Raw genomic sequence first — 12812 nt, forward strand, 5'->3', positions numbered from 1 at the left:
AAGTTCCTGGTTCGATCACCGTTCCGGTGAGAAAATTTCCAATCCACTATTAATAAATATGTTAAACTAACAATAGCCACACACTTGACTTTGTGGATTACACTATTTTTTTCATCATCCTACATATGTCTTTTGATATTGTTCATACATGTAAATACTAAAAGTCTTATACTGTATCTATATATTTTGCTCCGAGACCAGAACATAATAAAATAGATAAATTAAAACTTGCGCTTTAAATTAAAAAAGGGTGTAAAAGATTTTGTATCATTTTTTCCAGTTCTTCTGGAGTCCTTGAGCCCTTCCCTCGCCAACAATATATAGTTTGCTTTATTTGTAAAAGACTTAGAGGCTAGTTACTCTACAATATTATCATCTTAGATTAACCTCTCCAAACTTAAAAGTAAAGATCACGCACCCTTATTGTTTAGATTGATGAAGACTTTTGCATCCGTCGACATTATCTTCTATTAAAGTAGTATTGATCTGACAACCGCTATGCATGTATACTTTAACGACCTTTAAATGAATGACAAATGACAACATTGTCATTTTTTGAATGACAATTAAACTGTGTTGGAAAGATAACATAAATACACTTTCGTTTTTCGTTTTTTGTTTTTGTGAAATCAAAAATGAAAAATGAAAACACTTTCATTTTTCGATTTTAGTTTTTGAGAAATCAAAATTGAAAAATGAAAATACTTTTGTTTTTCGTTTTTTGTTTGTGAAATCAAAAACGAAAAACGAAAACACTTTTGTTTTTCATTTTGGTTTTTAAGAAATCAAAAACGAAAAATGAAAACACTTTCGTTTTTCGTTTTGGTTTTTAAGAAATCAAAAACGAAAAATGAAAACACTTTCGTTTTTCATTTTGGTTTTTATGAAATCAAAAACGAAAAATAAAAACACTTTCGTTTTTTGTTTTTTGTTTTTGATATTTCAAAACGAAAAACGAATGGACGCAGATATACACGGACCTACTAGGCCACGATCGCACTACGATCTGTGAAAAAAATGCAAATGTTGATGATCGTAGTACGATCGTGTAGATCGCAGTAAGGTCGTATCACGGTCGTGGTGAGGTCTTCAAGAACGTTATGAGCGTGGCCAACTTTGAACATGTTCAAAACAATCGTGGTGCGGTCGTGGCGAAATCAGGTCGTAGTAGATGCGTAGTGAGAGCGCACTAAGGTCGTAGTAAGATCGCGAAGGTCGCTGTACCATCGTAGCGAGAGCGTGATTCTATTCGGAGAGACTGCACTACGATCTCACAGCAACGTTATTACGACCTCACTACGGCCATCACGTTCTCACCGTGACCCAACTACGCTTCAACTACGACTATACCACGTTTACTCCACGCTGTTCACGACTATAGTACGATTCTAGCACGCCCTTGCCGTCCTCATCCCGCTCTTCCTACGACCTGACTACGTTCATACTACGACCACCCTTCTCATTGTCATTTTTATATAAAATATATTATATATATATATATATCCAGGTTTTGTTTGTCTGTATGTAGTTCTTGTCCATTTTCTCTAACAGCTCAACAATGCTTCTCGTTTATTTAGATTAGACCGTTGGTTTTCCCGTTTGAATGGTTTTACACCAGTAATTTTGGGGGCCCTTTATAGCCAATCTAATTAAAAACCGATCTCTCATCGCTCCTGTTTCTGATATGTCGCGTGGGAGATCTAACGAAACCGGCTTTGAGGTCACATGTGAGTGAACTAAAAGTTATGAATTTATAAAGATATGCAAATGAGTTGACGACCTATTAATAAGCCAATCAAAAAAGTTTATGAATTATTTTGACTGACGTTTTCGTCGTAAATAAAATGAGTTACATCCCTTTGCCTTACGTTAAACTTCCAGGATCGTGGAAGACTCAATTTCATTGGTCGAAAAAGACACACCTACGAGGTCACTCACATGTGACCTCAAAGCGGGTTTCGTTAGATCTCCCACGCGACATATCAGAAACAGGAGCGATGAGAGATCGGTTTTTAATTAGATTGCTTTATAGCTTGCTGTTCGGTGTGAGCTAAGACTCCGTGTCACAATGAAGGCCGTACATTTTTTGTACCTTGGCCTATAATGGTTTACTTTTATAAATTGTTACTTGGATAGAGAGTTGTCTCATTGGAATTCATACCGCATCTTCCTATATATATTGACACATGTGTGTCATCTCTGCTATCGATCACTAAAATATCGTCATTTGAGCTTTATGCATCAGCAAGAGGTTGCAATTTAGGTTGAATTGGTCGGTCCGAAATATCTGCTTGATCAGGATTCGTTTCTATCAGAGCACCCTCTGCCTCTACATCAACTCCTACCACCACGCCCAGGTGTTCTAGAAGATTTTAGTGGCATGACTTGTTGTTTCCGAGAAATATATGTATTAATCAGAAATAAGTATTAATTGATATGAGCAAATAAGCCCTAATACGGTGTTTTTTCACAACATAGGAAAAACGCATTGATAGTGGTAATATTGAATGCATGATATAAATTAAATAATTCTCCCATTTCGGACAAAAGAATACAAATTTTATTCTAAAACTACAGAAATCAAAATAACAAAATAAAATATTGAAAATAATAATAGAATACAGGTCTGCCTAGCTACAAAATTGGCTGAATCACAGTATTGACAATGCTTTAATTTATAAAGGCACATTTATAAAACTGTTTTCAACCACTTTCAAAATATGTGTACTAGATGTCCAATAATGACTGAGCTTTGCTGTCTTGTACGTGTATGTTATATATTCTACGTGTTATTAAGTTGTATCATTGCTGATTAAATGGATTGAATACCCATCTTTGTATGATCTTGTATTATGATCAAAACATTATCTGTTAATACTGTAAGGTCCTTTAGCCTAATTATAATTCGAAAGTTGTTGCTTTTGGAATTGTTTTAAATATTTTCAGAGTAGATATGTCATTTTGAGGCCTTTTTATAGCTTTCTATGCGATATGGGCGTTGTTCATTAATGAAGGTCGTACGATGATCTATAGTTGTTAATTTTCATGCTATTTGATCTCTGGTGGAGGGTTGTCATATTAGCAATCTTACCTCATCTTCTTATTTGAATAATGACTTTGTTAGTTTCTATATTGTCAACGACTTAGAATAAATTGCACAGTCGGCCAGTGATGGGTGTTTTGTAGGAACCGAAACAACTTAAAGGATATATGAACAAAAATAATCTCATAAAATAGCCAATTCCATTTAAGGCAAACTTTTTCTGAGGGAGTAGAAACCTAAGCATTTCTACATTTATCGTCATCTATATTTATCACCTATATCATTTACAACCATCATCTACAACTATGATCTAAAACACGTTTGATTAGAGGATTCATTTCTCTGACTCATTTATTCAAATCAGAAAGTTGAAAGGTCCTAGAATGGATTGAACCAGTAATAACAACTATATAAGATAAAATAAAATAACTCCCCTTTGAAAAGTAACCCAACATGTACGTTAAATTCTAAAAAAAATAATAACCTTTGTGTCAACTATTTCAGGATTTTGCCCAAAATACTATTCGTGAATAAACTAATTAAAAAAATTAATTGTAAAAAAAAGATCACAAGATGTAACAAAATGGATCTTAATATTAATCTAATACTAACCATAAAACAATAAACTTGCGGCACAGATGTTATTCCATAAACATAAGGTGCAAAAACTTGTACACCAGATCCGGATTTCGACAATTAAGGTCTCTTCAGTGCTGTCAGGGATCGAAACATTATTTGGAAGGACATATAATTTACCTGAATTCAGGATAGACTCTTGATTTTTTTTAAGAGTCAAAAGAGGATGAACGGATAATACAAACTGGAGGGAAAATATGATACAAGCCCAATGGCAGTAAGCAGGGTTTAAGGACATCAGTTGTTCGTCCTGTTAGTCAAATGCGTTTTGTTTAAATATACTTTTTCACTCTTTTGGTCTTTTGGAAGAAGTTGTTTGTGCTGTATTTAGACCCTTCTACAACGAAATTTGTTTTTACACGCACCCGTATAAAAATTGCGGTTTTTATCCAACGCAATCATATGTTTGGACGTAGTTTTCAATTCAGACTTGTTTATATATATAGATGTATATAAATGATATGGTTACTTTAATAATAGTTTCCATTTTCATCTCATTTGGTCAAATGAATCAGGTTAGCTTATTTTCCATCACTTAGTGTTCATCATCGTCGTCCTTGCACGTTTTGAAACTCTTTGTTGAAACCACTTCGTATAAAAAGAATTGGTATGATTGCCAATGAGACAATCCTCTATCAGACCAACTGATATAGAAGTTTAAAACCACTCGGTCACCGTACGGCTTTTATAAAACCCATACATCATAATTAACCAGAAAAAGCTCCGAAATGGTAATTGTAAAAACAATTCAAATTAGAAAACTAATGGCGTTATTCATGCACAAAACAATAAACAGAAATAACTTGAATATACAGAAACAAACGACAACCACTGAATTACAGACTCTTGACTTGTGATATGCATATATATAATGTGTTGGGGTTAAACATGTTTGCTGGCACCAAACCCTCCCCTTACTATGGACAGTGTTGTTTGAAACTGTAATAGTGCGACATAAGGACTAACTGCACATAAACACCTAAACCCCCCTCCCCCCGCAATAAAAAGACACACAAAATATGTAAGTTATATATGTACTCACAGTTACTGAAAGGTAGTTAAAAAACACCTAATAAAATCATGTGTCTAAGACTTCAACAAAACTTTGACTTAATAAGTCATCAGGGGCCAGTTTTAAGAATTAAAACAATCACTGTAATTATTATAGCAGATGGAACAAAATAAGATGACGATGATGGAACATCAAGAGGAATGAACCAGAGTATTTTGTATTTGAACAAACAAAGTTGTTTTTTGTTATTACTAAATTTGCAGCTGAGGAATAAACATCAGGCTTAGTCTTTTATTTCTATCATTTTATATTTATATTAATGCACTTTTCATTATAAATGATTGTAGTATAATGCATGAGATATAAAACAAACACGAAATCAAACATGTAATCAAACTGACAAAGTATAAAAATCATTGAAATGCAAAACAACCAAATAAATAACATAGAAACTATGATGGAGTTAATATAGTATTGAGCAATGATTTACATTAACTAATAGGCGTTTGATAAATCTAAGTCAAATTAATGACCCAATGACCGCCAAGAAAAAAAGATTTCAAGAACTCTGAATGACCCTAGGGTTATCGATTATGAAGGTTCCGTCTTTTCGTGCAAATAAGGGTAAATACAAGTTATATCTTTTTAAAGTCTTGGAAATTTTAGTCCGACACAAATTCCTTAAATATAAAGAACTACACACTATTCTTTACAATACAAAATTAAATATGAGGTGTATTTACCCATCGTGAAAAATCAAGTTTTAAACTATCAAAAAATAAATAATAATAAAGAGAAAGAAATAATTATGATAAGCAGTAACAGATAATTAAATATTTAACAGATTATCAAATATTCCAAAATGACTGAAATCATCAATTGACTCCTTAATTAACTACGTTTAGCTGTTTTGCTTCAAAATTGTAGTGGTTTGAATGATAGAGACCAAAACTATAATCAGCAAAAATGATCAGCAACGTTCAAGATCTTCAAATATGCTAAAATGACTGATAAACATAGGAGTTATCCATTTATTCCAACCTTATATCAATGCTAGAATGTTAATCTGTTGTTCACCCTTGCCGGAGCATAAAGCAACGACTGAAAAGACACGTTACGCTCGAGTTAGTTCTCGCTTTACGGATTTCATTAAGAGCATGGGTACAGTACGAGAAGAGATCTCCGAGCTCGTTGATTTTGTCTTGAAAGTTTTGTAGTAGGCTAATTTCAATGTGTACTTTGGGAAAGTGCAAAGAAAAATATACCTTCATGACTTAATTTTTGAGATAACTTGGTTCAAAATTTGCATAATTGAGGAAAACCACCTAAAATTGCATAAATAAGGACTTTCCGGAAAGTAACAAACTTTTGAACGAACAGTCATAACTTAACTGTTTTTTTTTTCTATGATGTATTTTATTGCACCCTTTTCCCGACATTTTGACTGAGTGTGTATTCGCAGAAACGGTTAATGCATCATGTCATGGGATGCTTATTCTGTGCGCGCACCCGGTCTTGCCCCTTTTGGAGGTTATGGATTCCCTCAGTCATTGTATTTTATTGCATTGATTTGTACATTGTATCTTCTTAATCGATTTATAAGATTTGAACATCGGTTAACTCTACCAGAATAAAACCACATAAATGTAATATACAAGTATGAAGGGCAAAATAATTAAAATATCAGTTTTATTCGAATTTGTTTCGTATTGATAGTATTCTTCTGGCCTGTTATGCATAAAACCACTCAAGTTAAGGTATCCAATGGTGATCAATGGTAGAATAATTTACAGTAGGATATTTAGAAAAGTCTGTCTGTTCAGAACTAATAAGTAGTTTAATGCGTATCAGCCTTCATTTTTATTAATATCGAGATTTCTTTTGCCACAAAACGTAATTTCTAATATGACGTTCTTCTTTAGCTTTGGATACAAAGCCATGTTCTAATTCGAATAAAACATGGGATGCACGTGATTGACGTCACAATCGAAATTGCAACGTCAGATACATTTTAAACAACAACAGCAGATCAAAATTGACACTTTTGTTAGTGTTGCTCGCTAGGAAATTAAATAAAAACATTTCTTAAAGTAAGTTTGAAGGCTTCTGTTTTTTTTTTAAAGTTTTTGGTTCATATCAAAAGGGCGACACTTCGAGCGTGTATTATAGGTCCGCTTCGAAGTACAAAAGTTCAAAATATTCCTATTAGAATCGAAATAATTCTATCATGCCATGCTCTATGCTCATTTTAACATGCTTACGCGCGGTATTAAGATATTGACAAATATAATGCATACCCATTTTAAAATGAACATAGAGCATGACATGAAATAATTATTTCTTAATTTTACTTTATTTTTACGGTTGCTTATTTCATATATAAATTTATTGAGAAACTTCCCCTTTACATCGGGGGCAAACACAAACGGGGTATTTGTGACTGCTTCAAGTTGCACTAATCCATAATAAAATTAACGGTACCAATGTTCTTGCACCAGATGCGCAATTCGACAATACATGTCTCTTCAGTGATGCTCGTGGCCAAAATATTTGAAATCCAAAGCTTATATAAAAGATGAAGAGCTATTATAATCCAAAAGGTCCAAAAAGTATAGGCTGGTCCTCTCCCTTGCAACATACGGGTATCACAAAGCCAAACAGACAAAGGACAGAGAACCAGTCTACAAAAAGTATATTCACTGGTGTTTACAAAAAAAAATCATGCATTTTTTGTTTACTTTTCGTGAAATAGCAATGTTTACCAAAAAATCGGCACCAGCGTCAACATGAACGTTTAGTCTAGCGTTGAAGGTTTTATAGACATCAATATTATTATCAAAAATATTTAGAATTTTATATAGAAGCACAGTTTTGAAACTAATATTTTTTTTTCAATTTTTAGTATTTTTTTATTTATTTTTACCAGCCAACATTTATTTAACATTTACTCGTACTTCGGCAATATCAGGTGGGACATAGGGTTCCGCTGAACCCTTAATCATTTATTTTTAAATTTTTAGGCTTTATCTGTTTTCTTTATTTTACCACTTTGAACTTTTTTATAACATAGTCGTTTTTCGAGGTTTCAAATCGGCGCAGTAATATTGTAAAATGATATATTTCTATATTTTATTAACATGTTGTATGTAAACCTGTGAGTTTATATAAGTACATAGACCTTGTTGAGTTCATCATATATACACTTTGCCGGTGCATTTCTTTTGTGTCTGCTTAGATCAATATTAAACCATATCTGAATCAAACCGGTTATTTTGTTAAGTTTGTTGTTCAATAAAAGAATTTTAAAAATATCAGTGAAAATACATTGTACAATCTCATATTTCAATCAGAATTTTACATCAAACAAATAGAATGTCCTATTTCAAATCACCTGATGATATCATATAACGTTATCAGTATTCTTTTGAAAATAATCCGTGTGGTAATTGGCAGCCACTGAGTGTGCTTTAAGGTGCCTATACACTGTATTTTTTTTATGCCCCATTTATGGGCATTATGTTTTCTGGTCTGTGCGTCCGTTCGTCCGTCAATTCGTTCGTTCGTTCTTCGTTCGTCTGTCCGTCTGTCCGTTCGTCCGTCTTACCCGCTTCTGGTTCAAGTTGTTGGTCGAGGTAGTTTTTGATGAAGTTGAAGTCTAATCAACTTGAAACTTATTACACATGTTCTCTATAATATGCTCTTTCTCATTTTGATGCCAAATTAGAGATTTTATCCCATTTTCACGGTCCATTGAACATAGCAAATAATAGTGCGGATGGGGCATTCGTGTACTATTGACACGTTCTTGTTTAGTTATCTCTTACGTTGTGACTTATATTTTTCATAGTGTTGAAAGTTGATAGATGAAGATTGAACCCATTTTAAGCCATATTGAATGTATATCAAAAGACAACAGCCAATTAAAGCTAATTATCTATCTATTTTGTCTCGTTCAGCCATTCTGAATTGTACCTAGGAGGAACTTACTAACTAAGTAAGTCAAGTTTCATAAATGATATAATATCTTTGAAATGTTTTTCGTTTGTTTGTCTCTCCCTATTTTATTAATTTGTTTCGAGTAAAGGAGAACTGGATGTCCTGGATTCAATCCTGAGCCGTGTCAAACCAAACATTTAAACATTGGTATGTACATCTTCTCTTGCAAGCTCACAAAGTTCAGAATTAAAGACCTAGTGTCTATCACAGATTGTTTGTATAAATTTTCTTGGTAAAGTTTTTGATGGATTTTTATAGTGACAACCGTCAAAGTTTTATCATAAAAAAACAAACTTTGAAGGACTTGGATGGAATAGAATCTCATCCAATTTTCTTGAAACTTCAAATGGACTCCATTCACAATGCGGGTTTTATTTTTACCAAATTTTTAATGAAAAACTTAGATAATGAGAACCAATGACTTGAACCAAATTTACATGGTCAAATAAACAAAAGTTGATAACAGGGCTTAAGACTACAGATTTGTGTCCCTGCAAGACAAAAAATGTGTTTGTGAAAGAGTAGAACGAAATTTCTCCCTGCGGATTGTTGTTACATGAGAAGCTGGTTTGTTGTTCAAGTTAAACCGCAAAACGTATTATATAATAATTGATTTCAGAATAATTTATTCACCTGAGTATGTAATATTTGTGAATGGATCATCTGTTTTCAAATTTTCTGTCTGCTGCTGCTACCAACAAAAATAGACAATAAATAGAGCAAGAAAGCACATACAGTTACTTTACCGATAAAATAGACAATAAACAGAGCAAGAAAACACATACAGTTACTTTACCGATAAAAAAGCCCGACGAAGGGTACAAAGTGTTACATGTAAAGTTTTTCAAAAAGAGTGTCGTTTTGATGCCTCTGGCATTTGTAAGTCTTGTTTATTTAAATTTTAGTTCCTTTGTGTGTATCGGGGTTTGATATGACTTCCATTTCTACTGAACTTGCACATATTTTTGTAATGGGATTACTGAAGCCCTCTTCCGGGTTCCTGATTTTCTCGCTGTGTTGATTATGAAGTCCCATTGGTGGCATTAGGCTGTTTCCCACTCATTATTCGGGTTGTTGTCTCTTTGACACATTCCCCATTTCAATTCTCAACTTTATATTACTGATTTGTTATGTCTGTACCATCCCCACCCCTGGCACTTACATATGTTCAAATATATTGTAAATGGTTAAGATCCCCATCATTAAGCCATGTACAATGTATACTCCTGTTCGTTATGTCACGAAGATTTTAATGTAATCTAGAGATCTGTCCCCAGGGGTCATTAGTTGCATATTACTTTAATGGGCCTAACCTTTGTTTACTAGACTTGCCCAATGCCCAGCGAACTTGGGAATGACTCTAATTATTGGAACTTTGTTTAAGAGACTTCCTAATAGTATCCTGGTACATTTGTTTCTTGTTCCCTGTTTCAAGTTTAATGAGGAATCAGAAAACATCATGAAGAACTAAGCTTTTCCGTGCATGAGTGTGATATATATATATATAATATATTTCTTGTTTGATTAATTTTGTGTAGTGATTTCTATATACTCCGTCCGTCCCTGTATACATTTATGTCCTCATTTGCGCGACAAAACGCATTACGAGTAAGTTTGGTAAGGGCCATAGTTGGTCCCAATTATAAAGTCCAATGTTACAAGATTAAAAATGTTTTAAGTTGGCTCAAAGAAATGTGACAAAGTTAAATAGAACTATCCCAAATAGGCCAAAATACTAGAATTTGGCGAAATTTGAAAAAAAAATAGGACCAGGAAATATAAAGTACAGGCATTAATATTCAAGTTAGACATGTAAAATGTCTTTACAAACATTATTCAAAAAATATATTTTTACGACGTGTGCGTTCTATGCTACCTTCCAATAATCAATGGAAAATAACCCATTTTTATTGATTTTTTTTTAAATGAGTGTCTTTTATGACGTCATGATTAAAAGGCAGGAACTTAAATTTTCAACAAGAAGGCTAATTTTCTATCTATTCAGTCACTGTATTAGCTATGATTCATTGTGATATTGGTCAATGAATCATAATTTGAAATTTAAAAAAATATGGGCCATTTTTAGGCCTTATCAAACCTAGTCCTTTATCTGTTAAAAAGTCAGTCCGTTTGCCCGAAACAAAAGTAAATAAATGTGAAAAAAAATCATAGGACTTGACTGTACATAAACAAATTATATTTTTCGAATTTAAAAAAAGTTTTTATGTTCAATTAAAAAAAAACAGTTAAAAAACCCCAAATTGAACTGTTTATACCACAAAACATACCAACAATATGCCCAGAGTTTTTCACAGCCTTACAATGAACAGTTATAGTCTTCTCATTCAGCATTTACACATTCGTTTAGATTATGCTGCAAACTCTGACGACTTCTTACATTTGAATTTGCTAGAGCAATAATCATGACAAGCTCTGGAAATGCGCACAGACAAAGATAAAAAAAAAAATACGAAAAAAGTTCTTCATTTTTTTGTAGTTTCAAATTGGTGAAATTCCCCGCCGCAATTATCTGAAATCGCTTGGGTTTAAGTAAAAATGTAGCAAGCAAGGACTGCTTTATAAAAAATAATAAGATTTGATTTTGATTTTTTGTGTTTTAACGCCATCTTTAAGCACCATATTTAGGCTTTTTCATGGCGGCCCGTTTTTATTGGTGGAGGAAGCCGGAGTGCCCGGAAACAACCACCGACCTTCTATAGAAAAACTGACAATCCTAGTCAGTTTAGATTGGGGTCGAGTCAGTTGACTGGCTAGTGATTACAGTAAAAAAAAATGACACGATTAACAATGAGACAATTTTCCATTAAAGTACAAATGAAGTAGATGTAAAAATGTCACCAATTATTATAGGCAATAATATGCCCTTCAACAATGAGAAAACCCATATCAATCAGTACACCTCCATCATTCAATGGATTTAGTCAAAAGTCGACATTAATAGACAAAGAAAAACATGACCTTGTGTAATGCCAAAATATAGGTATCGACAGTGGTAGTATCGTGAAAGTGCATTCAATTCATGTGTATAACAATGATATGTGTATGGCATTTACTTACTGATAATAAAATCAGTTATATTTAAACTATTCAAAGATCATGATTACCGACAGTGTTGAATTGGTAACCGTCTAGAATAAAAACGTTCCGGTAGATGTCATATACATTTATACTGTGTTTTATTCATGACTGATACTTTGAACATTCCTTTTCTGGATATTCAAGTTGCTTTTTTTTTATTACAAACTTTAATTAACATACATTTAGTGCTTTGTTATATTTGTATAAACGAATAAATATAAAAGAGAAGATGTGGTATGATTGCCGATGAGACAACTCTCCTCAAGAGACCAAATGAAATAGAAATTTTAACAACTATACATGTAGGTCACCGTACGGCCTTCAACAATGAGCAAAGCCCATACCTCATAGTCAGCTATAAATGGCCTCGAATGACATTGTAGAAACAATTTAAACGAGACAACTAACGGCCTGAACAGATTTTATTTATCTGATCACCAGCAGTGAATGGTGATACAAGGCTTAAAACACAATCTATATGTATATAATTCGTCTAAATATCAACCAACAATGTTAGATCTATAAATTTGCTTTCGCAAATTTTTTGTTCTTACCTCGCCGGGATTCAAACGCATGCTAATGAGATATCGTGGCACCAAATCGCCTTGCACTATACTCGACGCTCTAGACCACTCGACCACCTAGGCTCTTAAGCCTTGCACTATGCCCAACGCGCTAGACCACTCGTCCACCTTGGCTCTAGAGGGTAGGGCATAGAGCCTCTAGAGCCTAGGTGGACGAGTGGTCTAGCGCGTCGGGCATAGATCAAGGCGATTTGGTGCCACGATATCTCAGTAGCGTGAGTTCGAATCCCGGCAAGGGAAGAACAACTATCTGCTAACGCAAAACAGATCTAACGTTTTTGGACTGATGTTTAAACGAATTATATATATATTTATAAATATAAGAAGGTGTGGTATGATTGTCATTTATATTAAAAAAACATTAAACGAAAAAAATATATAACAGACAACAACCAACGACATAATTCATTTTCCATAATAAAAAAAGAACACGGATTACTTT

The sequence above is a fragment of the Mytilus edulis genome, chromosome 2 (genome assembly GCF_963676685.1).
Source record: "Mytilus edulis chromosome 2, xbMytEdul2.2, whole genome shotgun sequence".
Classification (NCBI taxonomy): Eukaryota; Metazoa; Mollusca; class Bivalvia; order Mytilida; family Mytilidae; genus Mytilus; species Mytilus edulis.